Genomic DNA, 18,165 nt, shown 5'->3' with positions numbered 1-18,165 from the left:
AAAAAATGAATAACTTATTTAATGTAAGAAGACAGAAGTGAGTGCAGATCCTTAATTTCTTTTTCTTTTACTTTTCATTAAACCTTAAAATACACTACAAGCATTAGATTAGTTGATTAAGTATTTCTTCATATAAGCATTTATAAGAACTTAGGCTATGATAATTTTTTATATTAAATTAACTTAAATTATACTGGAAATGTTCCTGTAGCCATGTGTTTATAATCCACACTCTAAATTCTGGGGTGTTTTTTGAACCCAATATGTAAATATTGGAAGAGACACATGTTGAGTTAATAAATAAACCTATGCTGGGTTGTTTCAATGCAATGCTGGATTGTTTTTTAACTCATGGTTGGGTTAACAACAACCCACCGTAAGTTTATTTATAACCCAACATGCACTGAGAAAATATTCATTCAATTTACTCATTTTTTTAAGGTAAGTGGGTGCAATCAATTTATTTAAGCTACATTGAAACAAAAAAAATTGGAAAAAATAAATAAATAAAAAACTTTTGTTTAAACGTAGCAACCACAGTGCATATGTGCAGTGCATACAGTGCTGTGCATATTTTCCAAAGAAAACGTATAGTTTCAATGTACTGTAAGTTGCTTTGGATAAAAGTGCATGCCAAATTTTAAATGTAAATTATGTTTTTTGGAAAATAATAATTTAGCGATGATAATGCTTTTTAAATTATATACACATTTGGCACACATACTGTACCAGTCCCGTGTGACACTAATAGCAGTGAAACAATGGAAAGAAAACAATGGGAGCAAATGGGAAACATGCCTATATTTGCAACAAAGCTATTTTAAAGGGGTAGAAACAAGTTCATGTTGACTAGCTAAACTAACATTAAATGACTGATGCCTTAAGCTGGACCACGGGTTTAGCCTCTGATAAGACAGTCCAGCCACACCTTTTGAACTGCGTGAGCCAAAAGAAAGGGGCAAAGACTAATTATTAAAACATCATGCTGGAAATTACAGTTACCTTATTTTATCTATCTATGCTGTGTCATCTTCATGCATGATTGACAAAAGCTACAATTAGCTCCGAGTGCGAACTGCCAATTAAGTGGCTTTAATGGGACACGACATCTGCTGTGATGTTGATGGGAAATGGAGTCCAAAATGACAGTGATGACAGGAAATTGAGTCAGCTGTGAGCCTGTTGGGAAATGTGGTTCGAATTGTCAGATCCCTTTGCACAAAATGTGTTTGCGCTGCACACACAAGACACGGTGATCCTGTTATGGCACCTGCACCACACAAGCTTATATTCTTCCCCTTTCTGTGTTGCACCCTTTCCATCCAAGTGTTAAGCCCACTGATTGCCTTTATTCTCTCTTCCTCTCTTTAATTCATTCACACATTCCCCCCTGAGTGTGTGTTCGTCTGGTGTGTATACAGCATTGCCTCTCATAGTCTGATGAAAGGTTAACCTGCTGCACTGAAACATATTAACCCTTTAGCCTGTGTTCTGCTTCAGTCTCCTAGAGAATCATAAATCACCTCTCATCTCTCTCTCTCTCCCTCTCTCTCTATCTCTCTCAGCAAAGTGTTACTATGTTTCCTTTTTTTAACAAACTTCCTTTTATCTCGCACATAGGCACACACATGTACAAACAGTTTTTTTCACTCTATTTGTGGGAACATTAGATGCTTTTTTCATATCAGACTGATGAAATGTTCTGTCCCCTGACCATACATCTAAATTTAACCTCAACAATAACAAGCATCATCAGACCCATTTGGTGTTTACACTTTTTGGGAAACTCAGCCTTCACTGTAAGAAAAATTTCATTGTACAGTATTTACACAAATATTTGAGTTTACTCGACATTCTTTAGTTAAAAAAAGATCACTTAATTTATAAAGCTAATGTAGATGTAATCAAATTGTTAAAATCTATTTAACTTGGTGTTTATATAGGACAATGGTTCTCAAACTTTTTGGCATGCAGCCCCGCTTGTGTACGGTGCATCCTTTTGTGGCCCCCCAAAGAAAATATATGAAATTAAACATTACAAAACTTAAACATTGAATTAAACAAAACATATTAAATTAAAAATATGTATATTTTTCTAAGGTAAGTGGTTGCAATCAATTTATTTAAGCTACATTTAAACAAAAAAATCTCATTCTAAGGTAATAAAAACATAACGGTTCATTATAAAAGGTCACACCCCTGACAATATAGTTTTGTATATGATTTTGCATTTCTGTCAAGAGATCCTTCCAAAAATTACACACTGCACCTTTAAACTGGGGGCCCCCTGGCACCATCTCAGGGCCTCCAGTTTGAGAACCACTGATATAGGGTATTGATTCATATTACAGGAGTCATATGACCCGATTTCATGTTTTCCTTTGTTTTTAAAAGAGTGTTAAAAGATGTCTGTGCACATAAAAGATCTGTAAAGTTGCACAAATTAAAGTTAAAAGTAAAGCCTCATCCACGCCTAAAAAGGCTTGTTCAACACGCCTATTAAGTTAGACGTCATACTGGTTTATCTTGCATGAATGCATTTTAATATATATTGTAATATTGCCATATTGTATGTCTGACTTTACAGGGTCTTTAAATACTGTTTAAAAAAATTCATGAAATATGCATTCAATTTAAAAGACATATACATAATTAACCGACTAAAGTAATTTGGATTACTTTAATGATGGATGGAGCTGCATCATGTCGAAGAAGATAACATGATGATATTTTAATATAAAATGATTTATGTTTGTGTTGACTTCAAGAAAGGAAGTCATAAACATCTGTGATGGCATTAGGATGTGTAAATTATGAGAGAATTGACCTTGACATTGCCAGCATCATGTACAGTATCTTTTGTGGTTATACACACACACTTACAGTATCAGTATGTCTTACTTTTAGCACAGATACTGAACACAGTCACAGAGCAGTTGCTGAGTGCTGCTTCCTCCTCAGGGAAAATCCAATTTTAGGAATAAGACACTAACATGGGTTTCGGGGCTAGTGATGTGGCCTCCTTGGTTAATACGGCACTATTATATTACCTGTAATCGCAAGTTATGTCCTAACAGTACATTTAAGATCCTGTGATGAACAATACGCATGCACACACGCTGCAGTTGGAAATGCAAAGGAAAGCACACTGCCCTGATGTCAGCTCGTGTTGAAAAAGAAACGCCTATTCTATTTTTAATTCAAAGTTTAGTAACAGTGGCTGTTTTACAAGATGTTTGAAGGGGGCACATCACAAACAAGGGGTAATACTGCCGTGCCGTGTAAACCGAACCCTCCAGATAACCTATTCATCTGCTATTATACAACAAAACATGAATCTATTATGGAGAATGGTAATTAGTGGTCGGGCAGATTGCCATTGACAGATGCACTGGGACAATGTGTATGTTGAGCTGTTATTGTTTTCCTTGTAATAAAATTGTTACAATTAATTGCAGTTGCCTCTAAGTTGGGTGGCTGCATGACTTCAACTGAGGCCAGATTATTCAAATATATTACTGGAAAACAGCATTGCTTACTACACAATATATCAATATAGCTTTGCACTTACAGAAAACTTGGAATTGTCTAGAATAGCCTCTGGTGTTCAGTGAGCAATATCTATAAAGATATCTGACGATCATGTTTATATAGGATTCACCAGCAACAGCAATGGTGCAGATAACATAAAACGCTCCTGATCCTCACTGTTGCAATGACGGTAATGAAATGTAACTAAATCCAATAACTGGGCCATACGATTTCTCTGCACAACGCCATACAGTGTGTTAAGTAGACTCAGCAGTGAGCTAAGTACCTTATCATCACGGCAGACAGTATAGTAGCAGTATAGTTTCATCACGGCAGACTCTATATATACATGCATACATGCTTAAATCAGCACGGGGTTGGATTTATTCTAAACAGCAGGTGTTTCACTGGGTCTTTGTAGTAAATTAATATTTGCAAAATACAACTTTAATATTTAAAGGCTATCAGACGGTTTAACATGTAATTGTAATTAGGGAGACATGATGACCCTGACTTGGCTTATAAAGTTAATTTAATGCTTTATTAATAGACACTGATTGGGGATATCAGAGAACTGCAAAAGCACTTAGACACCAAGCAAAATTAGAAGTGACATTAGAAATTATTTGATTAATAAAATAACTCTCTGTGGCCCAGCTGGTTTTGCTTCACAACGCAGATGTGACGCAAATCTGCTTATTAACAAATTTCCTTAAAAAAAAGGAAACATTTTTATTGTCTATTCATATGTGTGGTCTCTTATTAACAACAGTTAAAGCTTTTGTTTCTTAAAGGGGACATATCATGAAAATCTGACTTTTTCCATGTTTAAGTGCTATAATTGGGTCCACGGTGCTTCTATCAACCTAGAAAATGTGATAAAGATCAACCCAGTAACTTAGTTTTGGTAAACCATTCTCTGCAAGCATGTGAAAAAATCAGCCTAGTCTCACGGAGTTGCGTATAAATAGCACGAAGTGTAAAAATCGTGCAATACATATGCCAATTCCACTTGACCACTTCCATATGATACGCAAGTCCTTCCCATTCACTTAAACGGTGCATCTTTTTTTGTCGTTTTATTTATTGGTTTCTCAATTTTTTTGCTTTTTTTACCATTTTCGCTTGGGTTTAGGGTTAGAACAACTTTTTGTTATATAAAACTGACATCCTAACCCCAACTCTAACCCCAACTCCAAGCGACCATGGCTTAAATATGGACAAAAACATGGAGAAACCTGTATATTAAATAACCTCATTAAGCAAATCAGAAATCTAACCCTAAACCCAAGCGAAAATGGTTTAAAAAACAGAAAAAAATTGAGAAACCAATAAATAAAACGACAAAAAAAGATGCACCGTTTAAGTGAATGGGAAGGACTGGCGTATCATATGCACGCCAAAGTGGAATTTGGCGTATGTATTGCACGATTTTTACACTTCGTGCTATTTATACGCATCTACGTGAGACTGGGTTGGAAAAAATAGGAAATTGAAATTTGGCTCCCCTTGTGATGTCAAAAGGGATCTTATTAAAATTAAATCTGCCCCTTAATCTGCACTATCCAGGCACAACACTTCCATTTAGTGCAGAGATCAGCTCATTTGCATTTTAAAGCACACACCCCAAAAACAGCACATTTTTGCTCACACCTACAAAGTGCCAATTTTAACATGCTATAATAAATTATCTGTATGATATTTTGAGCTAAAGTTTCACATATACTCTGGGGACACCACAGACTTACTTTAACCCTGCTGTGTTTTGGTGCTGGTTTGCTAGTGAACACCAGCTAAACCAGCATCAGCACCAGCTAAACCAGCACCAAACCAGCATTAGCACCAGCTAAACCAGCATTAGCACCAGCATCCCATGCTGGTCATACCAGCAAGACCAGCATATGTTGTGTTTTGGTGCTGGTATGCTGGTGACCACCAGCTAAACCAGCATAGACCAGCATAATTCTCATGCTGGTTTGATGCTGTTTTTTTTCAGCAGGGAAATCTTTAAAAAAATCTTGTAAAATGTCCCCTTTAAACTAAAACATACTGTGGTTGGTACAAAACCATGCCTTTTTAAAATCTGCATGATTATCAGGATTCTTGCAGTTTATCTCTTGAATTTACAGTAGCTACTTTGTACAGTTTGTGACCCTCTTTAAAGAGACTTGGAAGCAATTGTTGGGTCAAGATCATCTGAGAACCCCTAATGTAGTATTTTGGTATCGCCTACATTTGTAACAAGTATATCACTTTTCCATTAATTATCCAATCCAATGCGGTATATGTCGAACGTCACGTGACCAAACCAGAAAACCGGGTTAATCACTTTTGCTTACCAGCATGTGCTATCGTAGCTTGTTATTTATAGTATTATTATTTGTGTTATGTTCTTTTGTATTCTAATATCTGAAGAAAATATCTTTGTTAAAAGCTATAAAGTATCAAAAAAGTTAGTAAATTTTCTTTTACTTAGGTTTAACTTAGTCCACTGGACATCGATTATTCTTATCTTTGGAAGCTCCTGTAGGCTTCATGTATGAAACCATGTCAGCGTAGAACATACAGAAGAGGAAGTGTCGTACTATGCGGAAGTAAGTTGCGCATATGCCCCATTATTCAATTATTTCATTTTGATTATTATTTTTTTCCAATGCATTATGGCCTGCATTAATATCCTGATTTAGGATGGAGATAATCATTTAAAAGGATGGTGATTTTATTATGAGAGGAGCTTTTAGTGGCACTCAGATTGAGAGCTATTCTGCATTAATCCAACACATCCTTGATATTAATCTATTCATCAATTTTCTCACCCAAAATTACAGTGCACAAAGCCCAGGATGTGTGTTTTCACAAGTAAATGTACCTTTACTGTGAGAATTCAAATGTGAGAAAGTCTGAAGCGTGATTTCGAGCGGGTGGTGTTCGATAAAATTAAAGGGATACACTCTAAAAAGTGCTGGGCTATTTTCAACCCAGGGTTGGGTCAAAAAGAGACAAACCCAACTGTTGGTTCCCAATGCTGGGGCCTCATTTATAAAGTGATTTTATCGTAAAGTGTGCGTACGCAAAAATCCACGGCAAAGTCCATATACGTCAGGGTCTGATCAGACGTACGCACTTTTGCTTGTCCGATTGCTGCAGGTTTTTGGAAATATAAGCCATTCTTGCTGCTCGAAAAGGGTTTAAACATTGACAAGCACTCTTTTATATGTTTATGACATTAATTAGGCATCATTTAAAGGAGGATATCTAAAACCGTTAAGCTGCGCAGAAATTCAAGATCATTTGCGATTTATAGTTTTCACATCGCGTTTTCTGCGTGTACGTTCGGTTTATGAATCACACATACGCATTTCTGATAAATGATCGTAAGATCAAATATAGGATGGTTTTTACGCAGTGTAGTTCATACAAAAATGTGACCAATTAAACTACATTTTGATTTTGTCTTTCTCAAAAGGACACACTCTAAAATTCTGCTGGGTTAAAGGAATAGTCTACTCATTTTCAATATTAAAATATGTTATTACCTTAACTAAGAATTGTTGATACATCCCTCTATCATCTGTGTGCCGTGCACGTAAGCGCTGGAGCACGCTGCAACGCTTCGATAGCATTTAGCTTAGCCCCATTCATTCAATGGTACCATTTAGAGATAAAGTTAGAAGTGACCAAACACATCAACGCTTTTCCTATTTAAGACGAGTAGTTATACGAGCAAGTTTGGTGGTACAAAATAAAACGTAGCGCTTTTATAAGCGGAACTATATTTTATGGCGTAATAGCACTTTTGGGAGTACTTTGACTCGCCTGAAAAGTCCGCTCCCCTTCTCACTCTCATAATGGGAGAGGGAGGGTGTTACTGCGCCGAGTCGAAGTACTGCCAAAAGTGCTATTACCCCATAAAATATAGTTCATCTTTTAAATCCGCTATGTGTGATTTATAGAACGCACAAAAAACTTACTAATTTCTTTCAGATGTGAAATCTATGAATTGCAAATGATCTAGAACTTGTGCGAATCTAAGCAAGCAGTTTCACATCTCCACCTTTAAGCAATGCCTAATTAATGTCATTGACATATAAAAGAGTGTCTGTCATTGTTTTAGAGCAGCAACAATGGATTATTTTCCAAAAACCTGTAGCAATCGGCCAAGCAAAAATGCGTACGTCTGCTCAGACCCTGATGTGCCGCTAATCACTTTTTCCAAGACAGTTTTTAAAAATATGGACTTTGCAGTGGATTTTTGCATACGCACACTTCATGATCAAATCGCACGCTTTATAAATGAGGCCCATGGTTGGGTTAAAAACAACCCAGCATAGGTTTATTAATAACTCAACTTGTGTTCTGTCCAATATTTACCCAGCATTGAGTTAAAAATAACCCAGCAGAATTTAGAGTGCATCAGCAAATTCTGTGGATCCAGAAACATGAATCTTGATGCATTTCATGGTTGTGTTTCTCTAAAAACATTTCTCTAAAAACATAGTGTGTGTCGTTCTGAGCTTGCAAGCCCAAACTTCATCAAAGATTCAGGGGAATTTTCGGATCTGCACTCTAAAAATGTCTGGGTTATTTTTGACCCATAATGGGTAAATATTGGACAGAACACACGATGGGTAAAAATTGCCCCAATGCTGGGTTGTTTTAACCCATCTGCTGGGTTATTATACGCCATTGTTGCATAACAACAACCCAACATTGGGAAATGTTTAACCCAGCATGAGGTCATTTTTAAACCCAGCATGTTTTCTGTGCAATATTTACCCATTATGGGTCAAAAATAACCCAGACATTTTTAATATGCAGATCCAAAAATTCCTCTGAATCTTTGATGGAGTTTGTGCTTGCAAGCTCAGAACGACACACATTCTGTTTCTAGAGAAACAGAATGTTGGGTTGTTGTTACACGACAATGGGGTATGATAATAACCCAGCAGTTGGGTTAAAACAACCCAGCATTGGGTCAAAAAATAACCCAGCCATTTTTAGAGCGTGTCTGAGTAATAAATAAACCTTGAACATTCATCTCTTCCACTTGGTATGGTTTAATACCAAGTTTATATCAAGTACAGCATCGCTTAATAAATGTCGTATCTAACATTTATGGCTTATCTATTTCTAGTAAGAATTAAGTTCTGTTGTGCTAATTTACTGTGACGCATTGCAATATTTTATTTTTAGTCTGTCACACGGGAATAGGACTGACATGGTTTATTCTGTTGTTTCGCCATGGGCAGTAAAAGTGCACCCTTCAGTACTCATCCACAATAAGGTCTGTGATACCACCGTGGAACTGTTTTTAACTTTTCTCTCCATTATTTATCGATTCAGTAACCTTAGAGAGTAGCTGCAGTACTGCTGCATGCCTTGGGTTAGAGAAGTCGACAAATCTTTGGTCTAAAGAGAGCGTGCTCTGCCTCATTTTCATCTGTATCTTGTCTTCTATTATTGCTTTGGTCCTGGGGTTTCAAACTGCTGTACTGAATCCAAGTAAAACAGCCTTAGAAACGTACTGAGCCAAAGCTTTAACATAAATAAATGTGCTGGTTGTGCAACGTTATGGTGCTCAGCCACTTAAAAACGACTTGGAATCACATAAGCAAAGGGCTCGCTTTCTTCACATTGTTCATTTGCATAAAGAGGGGAAAGCCGTGTTTCAGATTGTTGCAGACAACAGCAAATTTCCGAGTTAAGTGAGGGTGTTAAAGGTATAGTGCATGCCGAAATTAAAATTTAATCAGAAACAAAAAACAGTGCAGAGCACATTAAGTTATACCACGGGGCTGTTGAATGCTTTATTCTGATTGGTTGAAAAATGTTTCATGGATGTTGATTTTTTTTTGACCGCACACCTAAACTTTAAAAATGTCTAATGCTGCGTTTATACCAACCGCGTTTCAGTCGTCAAAATCGTGTCTACCGCACCAAGTTTGCCGCTTGAACAGTTTGAATGCATTTGCGCGTCTAGAGCGAAGTAGACGCGTGGAAAATGCAAACATTTGAGACGCGTCAGAGGCAAAATCCGCTTCTTGTGGGAGGGGCAAGTGCTATGCAGTTTTCTGTTTGCAGGATAGCTGATGTTGATTGTGCATTTATCGACAGAGTTACCGGTTTGTATTTAGTCACCTTACTATAGGGGGAAAATAAACGATGTGGGTCGATACACGTCACGTGACTCAAAAGTGAAATCTGTATTTAAAACTTACCAGGTTGCCCAATGTCCTCACTGACACTCTTCCAAGCGAGGTCCTTTTTATTCCTGTCTCTAAAGAAATAAGAACTTGTGTCGTATAGCTCCGGGTGACTGCTTACGGACAATATCAAGCCTTCATGCTGAATGAGTGACTCCGGGCATGGCTGCCGCCACCAGCAGCAAGCAGGCTCCTGATTGGTTAACGCAGCGCAAAAATCTGCCAAAGTTCAAAATGTTCAACTCGGGCGTCAGCCGCAAATTCGCGTCAAACGCAAAATGCACAAAAAAAACCATTTGCGTGTACCGCTCCATTTGCTCAATTCGCGCGAATGAGGCGGAATTGCGTGTACCGCGCCGCAAGACCTCCAAACGCGCGTCAACGCGTCTTCACATTGACTTAACATTCAAATCACTTGCGCTTGACGCCTCTTCCGCGGCTGTTGTAAACGCAGCATGAAAAAGGCAACCAAGCATTATTTTTGGTAACCGTGGTATAAGCAGAATAATTGACTCCGGTCCTTTGAATTATTCAAAAAATTATGCACACCCGCAGTGTAATAAAGGCATAACCACCTTGGGTGTGCATTATTTTCGTTGTCAATATTCCATACTTATATTACACTTCACTCAGCTTTATATAACAAAATGTGGTCCCCGATTTAAGCCCTGCTGGGTCAGGAGGCCTTTTTGTGTGAAGTTTGCATGTTCTTCCAGTGTCAGCGTGGTTTACTCCAGGTACTCTGGTTTCCTCCCACAGTCCCAAAACATGCAGGTGAATTGGACATGCGAAATTGCCGCTCCCCCAACATGTGTATAACTCAACTAGGTTCTTGCCATGAAATGGCGTTAAGAATAAATAAATAATTTGATAAGCCAACTGTAGGAAACCTTTGACATGCATACTGTATGAGAGAACAAACTAATGTTGCCTTACGGTATAGTTAGGATAGAGTCTGTGTGGATCTAAAAATAAAGATCATTCTTCATGCCTTAGCTAGAAAATGACTTCACTTTACAGTTTCTACATCCTTTCAGACCATTGTCATGATTTTATTAAATAGCATAGATACGTATATGGGGAACGCTTCACATTAACTGCGTAACCCATTCTCTTCTGTACTCTAAAGGTGCGAAATTATGCAGGCTAACCCCCACGGTGCAAATTACAGATACAATTGGTCATATTTTGTCACTTTTAATAGAAATCAATTATTGGAGCCCTCAGAATAATTTGTAAAACTGTGCATAAAAGTAATATAGACTTACATCGTTCATAATAAACTCCAATATTATGGAGAAAAAAAATACTCAGCAGTGGTTTTGAAATGATTAATTTGCACATGGTTTGTTATAAAGCATATTAAAAACACCACACAGACATGTAAACAACAATAAAAACTTAATTGTCACCACAGCGGTATTTTAAAGTTTTTTTTTTTAAGGATGAAAGCAAGGTTATTGGCTTTTGAACCTACAATCTTTTTTGTCACCCTTCTCTGAATTTGACGAGTCTGACTGTACTGAACTAAACATTGCCCACTTTACTTAAAGAAGATTAGCATCTGCATGGAACCAAGCTGTAAAGCCAAGTCCAGGACGTTCACCAATGAATGAGATTTCAACGTCACATGCCCACACACCACACACTCCTCCACATTTACACAATGCTCGCACAATCCCTGTGGTAAGAGACATGACTAATAGTATGCTAACTCGAATGCTTTGTGCTGCCTGTGTTGGGGCTGATTTATGTTCAGGCTCAGGGAGAGGTCCCCTCAGGTTATTAAAATATTCTACTTGGGGTTCAGGCTGGATGTTTGTACAGGTAAATCGATGGTGACAGTCGATACTCCTCCCAAAGCTATAGGCGAGCCGAGAGGTGAGCGCGGCCACATGGGACCCAGCGCCAACACCCACTTCCATACAGATGGTCATATCGCAACAAATGAAACCAGACCCAAGATCAGTCTCACTTTTACTTTCACACTTTACTTTTACACGCTGGAGTTACACAGCCGTCTGGCGAAGACGTGATCTGTATGTGGCCAGATTCTAGCGGTCTGTGAGGGACTGCAGGGCTGGATGAGATGTGATGGGCTGTGATTGGAAATGATGGGGATGCTGATGGTAGTGGAAAGATCCTCCACTCGCATGTGTCATAAAGTTTTAAAGCTTAGTCTCGGCGGGGATTCGTACAGTGATGTTACAAATGGGGATTGACGATGACGGTGTGGGATTGTGCGATAGTAAAAGCGCAGCCTTGTAAACAACAAAGTCCTGCAGGGCACTTTGAAACATCCGAGTCTTAAGTATTCTGGTGATCTTATTGGACGTTAGGCACATAGACTAAAATCATAAAGAAATGTATGCATGCATGCTCACACAGATGTAAATAAACACAGATGTTCACTATTGCATTGGTAGTTGGGATTGGTGTAGAAATAACATTTGCAGAGAGCCCACTATGACTAAAAAACAGCTATGGAGAGAAAATAAAATTGACTGGAAAAGGACCTGCAGCTTAAGGCATTCAAATAGAAAAATAACTCAAAAAATTGGTTGAAAATGAAAGTGCCATTAAAAGACCTTAGTTGATATATATGCTAAAAGCATTTATAAGCCATATAGACTGTTTCATCTGACGCAAATGCGTTGTCACGGTTACACTCCTGAACCGAAGTAAAATTCCAGTCTATATTTATTTATCAGTCTGGCTAGTGGCTAAACTGATCTCTGAAACAAAACCTTGGTAAAAATAAAATGTTTTGGTTTGCTTAAGACAAAGGGAGATGACTAGCATGGATCACAACTTTGCAGAGAGGATTGGCAGCCAGGCAAAAATTCAAGAACCTGTGGTTAACATTGTATACATTAATTTAAAGCTGCGGTCGGCAACTTATTTGATCATATTTTTTTATCATATTCACTGAAACCAACACTATGCTCCGATAGAACTACATAAATTAGACTGTTTAAAAAAAACCAGCACTTCTAGCTCCACCTAGAGTCTGTTATTTGTTTTGCAAAATTACACCGCTCCCGGTTCATTTGGTCCAATCAGCGCAGGGCTGTGTAAAATCTGCCAGTCAATAACAGTACCTGCATGCGCCACGGATCCCCACCCCCCTCGCACGCGTTACAATATCACGTGCATCCGCCTGAAGTTCATAGGTGTTTTGGTTTGAACAGCGTGATGGCGGAGAGAACTTTCAGTAACAAACTTCCGATTTCTCGGTTAACAACTAGAGCTAGGAAAACAACAAATGAAAAGAAGGAAACAAAGATAGAAAGCGACCGTGACCGTAATAAAACTAGGATCAATATCGGACCACCATTTGAAAGGTGGAGGAATCTACGAGATTTTAAAGGGTTTAAGCTGGATGGAGAGCTTGCCACATTTCTTCTCGACAGGTAATTGTGCTTTATCAACCATTGATTGTATTTCGGAGTGTTATGTAAGTATTCTTGCTAAGTATGCGTTCACAATAATACTGGGGCACACGCGCTGACGAGAACGAGCTCGGAGGGAGGTTGCTCGGTGGTAGTGGGGGAGGGACATGAAATTGTAAACATTTGGAAACTGCTCAATCCTCCAGAGTTGACGACGGCAGCTTTAACACAGCAGTTAGCTCAGAGTAGTAGTTGATACATGTTAGATATGATATATGGTAATTTAGTTGTCGTTTATTTCCCTTTTTTCAGACTTTTTTTATTGATTCTATGTGGAAGTATACTGGAAGTTGCATTTAGTCCACAAAAGCTGTTTCTGTTGTTGCTGCTGAAACTATAAATACAGTACATAGAGTTTAGATGCAAAAGCAGCTAAGTGCCACCTCCCTCAATAAAAAAATGATATTAACCAAATACTAATATTATTGGCACGTATTATATGTTCATCAAATATTTTTGCTTCAAATCCACTTAATCCTGGCCTCAGGCCATTTAGAAATAACAGTTTGTTGGGAAAATCCATTAAAGGGACATTCCACTTTTTTGAAAATAGGCTTATTTTCCAGGTCCCCTAGAGTTAAACATTTGATTTTTACCGTTTTGGAATCCATTCAGCTGATCTCCGGGTCTGGTGGTACCACTTTTAGCATAGCTTAGCATAATCCATTGAATCTGATTAGACCATTAGCATCGCGCAAAAAGATAACCAAAGAGTTTTAATAATTTTTCTATTTAAAACTTGACTCTTCTTAGTATACTACGACTGACAGAAATTTAAAGTTGCGATTTTCTAGGCAGATATGTCTAGGACTATACTCTCATTCTTGCGTAATAATCAAGGACTTTGCTGCCATAACAAGACTGCAGGCATAGTGATATTACGCACTGTCCGAAAATAGTCCCCTTAGTAACTTTCAATGGCAGGGGACTATTTTTTGGGCAGTGCGTAATATCACTACGCCTGCTGCAGCCATGTTACATCAGAAAAGTCCTTGATTATTACGTCAGAATGAGAGTATAGTTTCTAGACATATCTGCCTAGAAAATCACAGCCTTTAATTTTCCATCTTAGTACACAATGTAACTACGCTAATTACCATGTTTGAAAGATTCGCTCAAAATGCAATGCTAACAGAAATTAACTTCCAGGCTGAGTCCGAAGCGTGAGGAATTATGATAATGTCGGTCATTATCAGGTCGATCACCAGGAAGTAAACTGTTGTTCCGTGTGTTTGTTGTACACTCTCAGAAATAAAGGTGCAAAAGTTGTCACTGGAACAGTACCCTTTCAAAAAGGTACACCTTTGTACCCAAAGAGTTCATATTAGTACTTTGAACTACCTAAATGGTACATACAGTTTTTGTACCTAAATGGTACATATTAGGACCTTTTTTAAAGGGTACTGCCCCAGTGACAGCTGCGTACCTTTATTTTTGACAGTGTAGTCCAAAAAAAGAGATTTACGTTGGACACAATAACTCATGTCATCGTTTACTTTTGAATATCATTAACATACTAATACACAAACACCAAAGGAAATGTAAAATCGTGAATCGGATGTTTGGTGCTCTTTAAGGTCTATGGACGGTTTCATCGGGCGCACGTGCAGTGACGCGATAAGCGTCTGGTCTGAACTTTACTTCCGGTTTTTGTTTAATGGTCTGACTAGTTACTAAAACTGAACTCTTAAACAAATACCTTGTCTAAAATAACAAATGTTTTGGGTTCCTATGTAATCTATTGGCGCTTTTCCACTGCATAGTACCCCACGGTTAAGTTTGGGTCGGGTCAGCTCACCTCACTTTGGCGTGGTTAGCTTTTCCATCGAGTTTAGCATCACTTCGTAGTGGGAGGGATTTTAGGCGTGTTGTTATATTTGCGCTGCCTACAGCTGTGACATCATACAAGTGAGAGGAGAGCGTCGTTGTACATTCCCATACGTTTATTTATTTATCAGTCCGCTACAAAATTAAAATTGGCCACAACAAATAGATGTTTGCACATCGCATTTATCAATACCTCTGTATCACAGGACAGTTTCTGTTCAAACACCCGCGGCGTCAGCCGACGGCGCTCCGCTGAGCCTCACTGAAGTTGCATTTAAGCATATAATGCTGACGTGCTCGTCGCGAATGTTCCGCCACAAACTGCAAGTCTGGAAAAAACTGTTATGGTGTTCCTGATTCTCAACATGTGGATGTTTTTCATCGTTAAAAGGGAGTTTGGGAACTTATAGCAGAGCACAGATGACAACATGTTTGATCGAGACAGTGCAAGCTAGCACTAAAGGTAAAGCTAACATTATAGCGATGACGCTGTTAGTGACGTTTCTTTCAGACCAATCAGTGATCTACTGTGTTTTCGCGTCACGTTTGGTATCAGCTCGGTCGCTTGGAACCCCAACCGAGGTGGTACGAAAAAAAGTATCGGGTACCACGTACTGCACCTAATGGAAAAGCTCCCAAAAGTAAGCTGACCCGACCCAAACTAAACCAAACCGTGGGGTACTATGCAATGGAAAAGCGCCATATGTGTTGTTTATTTTGCTTGTTATATAAATAAACTACTTTAAAAGGACTTTGTTGTTATTTATTCTTCACAGAGTTTACTGGAAGTTACGTGATGACCACGAAAGCCGCGTATTTATGTTGTTCCTGCTGAAACGTCTATACAATCTTCAAAGGCTTAACTTTTAAAGCAACACTATGTAGTTTCCATGTAAAAATGACTTGCAGCTCCTCCATGTGGTTGAAAAGCGCAACAGTGCCTGGTAACAGACCCTCCACCGCCACTTTCAGAGTGTGCTTGTAGCAGCTAGGAGGCTGCTCAGGTTGCAGCAACAGTACAATTTGTCCAGTTAAAAGTTGTTCTATCACTGAAATAATTTTAGAGACATTATTTAAAGGTAAAAAAACTACATGTTGCTTTAACTTGCACTTCTTTTAAACTTGACTTTGTCAAGTTAACATCAGAGTTTGTCTTGACTAACTTTCCTTTTATAGTTTGCTGTTGCTGGGCCAACACAGACCGAGTTTTTCCTTTCTCTAAATAGAAAAGCTTTTGTGAAACTGAACACCCTTAGGTTGTGTGACATATATACATGTGCTTCTGGCAAACAATTAATTGGCACTTTGCAGTGTTAAAAGTGTTGATACTTGTGATTCCCGTTTGGCTGGGAGGGGAGCAGAGCAGCAGCTAATAATCAGAACGTCTCTTAGCCGTTTACATAAGCATGTAAACCAGGCAGCGGTCGAACAGCTGTAGATCTGCCAGCTCATCTCAGCTATCCATGTTTCCTGAGGCTTTTGTGAATACTTACTTCAGCACTTTTGACCATCTCATTCTCTCTTTATTTCTCTCTCTGTCCATCACTCTCTGTCCTTTTCTATCTCTTTGCATCTCTCTCCAAATCCTGTGATTTCCTGTGGCTCTGCAAACGGTGTTGTCCCAGTCACTGTTGAATCGTCTTGTGAATGCTTGTACTCACACTTGCGCATATGTGTATGTGACATTTTCCCCCTATAAACATATTTCGAAGTGTTTTGTTTGTATTTACAGTAGACATCAATAACATACTTTTACACCAAGCTTCGGACATGTAAAGTAACTTTTAACCTTGAGTTTTGCTCTCTGTGATGAATTAAAAGATTAATCTCTACTAATTCTCTAGTGGTCAGTAAATAACACAACTGGTAGGAGTTAAAAACCTAAACAAGCAATAAAAGCAATTATTTTGAAATCGCCAAAATGTTTATGCTTAATGTTGCTTCACTTACAAATGGCTTACTTAATTAAAGGCTGGGATGGGGCAAGCAATTTACCATCAAGTGTGATGATCCGAATGTGTGCAGGGTTTTGTGCATCATCATGTGTTTTTTAATGTTTCAAACACACTTTGGGCATACATGTATAGGACATACGATGATAAACACCATCACGAGCATAGAGCCAAACTCGCTGACAAACACCCCCAAATCCTCATCCCCATGGAAACGCTGACACATACTGACTGATGGATGTCTCCATGGATACCTGTCACCGTGGAGACAGACACCGTGTCTCTCTCAGCGCAGTGCCATCAAAATCAAAGTAAGCAAGTAAGGTGGGGAAGCGAGGTGTGGAGAGATGGACATGAATAGAGCGGAGCAAAGAAACGCAGCATTTATCTGACAGCCACTGCTTCTGTGCTTTCATTTGGAGGTCTTCTCCTTCATGTTCGAGTGTAGGTGGACATATCGCTCCTTTCCTACCTATCCAACTCCTTTAACGTTGATCACATTTCTTTCCAGACCCCTTCGAAGTACATATAATCCCTGTCAGCTCTCTTTCTATCTTTCAGTGTTTTCCCTTCATCCCTCTCTCCCGCACCGAGTGAAATGAAAGCACGCTCTGAGAGCCTTGGGTTGCTATAGTAACCGTCTCACTCACCATCTTGCGTGTCGCCATCACATGAGCAGTGGCTCCCGATGACCATATCCCAACTCCGAGGCGATGTGGTTGGGACTTCTCCATCACATTGCGTCGGGGACTCAAAATCCCACCTGGGAATTCCTTTTTCACTCTGGACTGCCAGTGCTGCTACATGGGGCTGTGTCTACAGAGAAAGAAATTACAAGGTCGACCAAATAATTAATGAAATAAATAAACGCAGACGCCTGAGTCAAAACTCTGTAGACTTCTAGCACCCACAGGATCCCTGAGAGAGAGAAAGAAATATATGTGTGGGTGAAGAAATAAAGGCCAGTACATTCGCAAGATGACACTCTGCATAATCATTCTAAACATGGAGCCACAGCTTTGATTTATCACAGTAACAATGCTGACGTCACACCGCAGGCACTTTTATCTTTCTCTGCCTTTTTATATGGCTTTCTGGAGTACTCGAATTTGATTGGTGAATTATGGGAATATGCAATTAGACATTTATTTCTTGGGGGACTTTTCTAACTACCAGCTTGAATATGTGTGACCCAGTCTC

The 18,165-nt window shown here is 38.8% G+C and overlaps 1 protein-coding gene across 1 annotated transcript in view; it reads right to left on the bottom strand.

Moving 5' to 3' along the window:
• The window catches only part of lrrc4ba (leucine rich repeat containing 4Ba), a 35,682-nt gene extending 17,905 nt beyond the window's left edge, over window positions 1–17,777 (bottom strand). Inside the window, exon 1 of the mRNA XM_073857301.1 lies at window positions 17,616–17,777. The gene's annotated coding sequence lies outside the window, so the exon portion shown is untranslated. The remainder of the gene's footprint in view (window positions 1–17,615) is intronic.
• Between the last annotated feature and the right edge of the window lie 388 nt (window positions 17,778–18,165).

The sequence above is a fragment of the Misgurnus anguillicaudatus genome, chromosome 19 (assembly GCF_027580225.2).
Source record: "Misgurnus anguillicaudatus chromosome 19, ASM2758022v2, whole genome shotgun sequence".
Lineage (NCBI taxonomy): Eukaryota > Metazoa > Chordata > Actinopteri > Cypriniformes > Cobitidae > Misgurnus > Misgurnus anguillicaudatus.
Note: the sequence above shows the minus strand (reverse complement) of the source record. Positions and strands in the feature narration are given on the sequence as shown.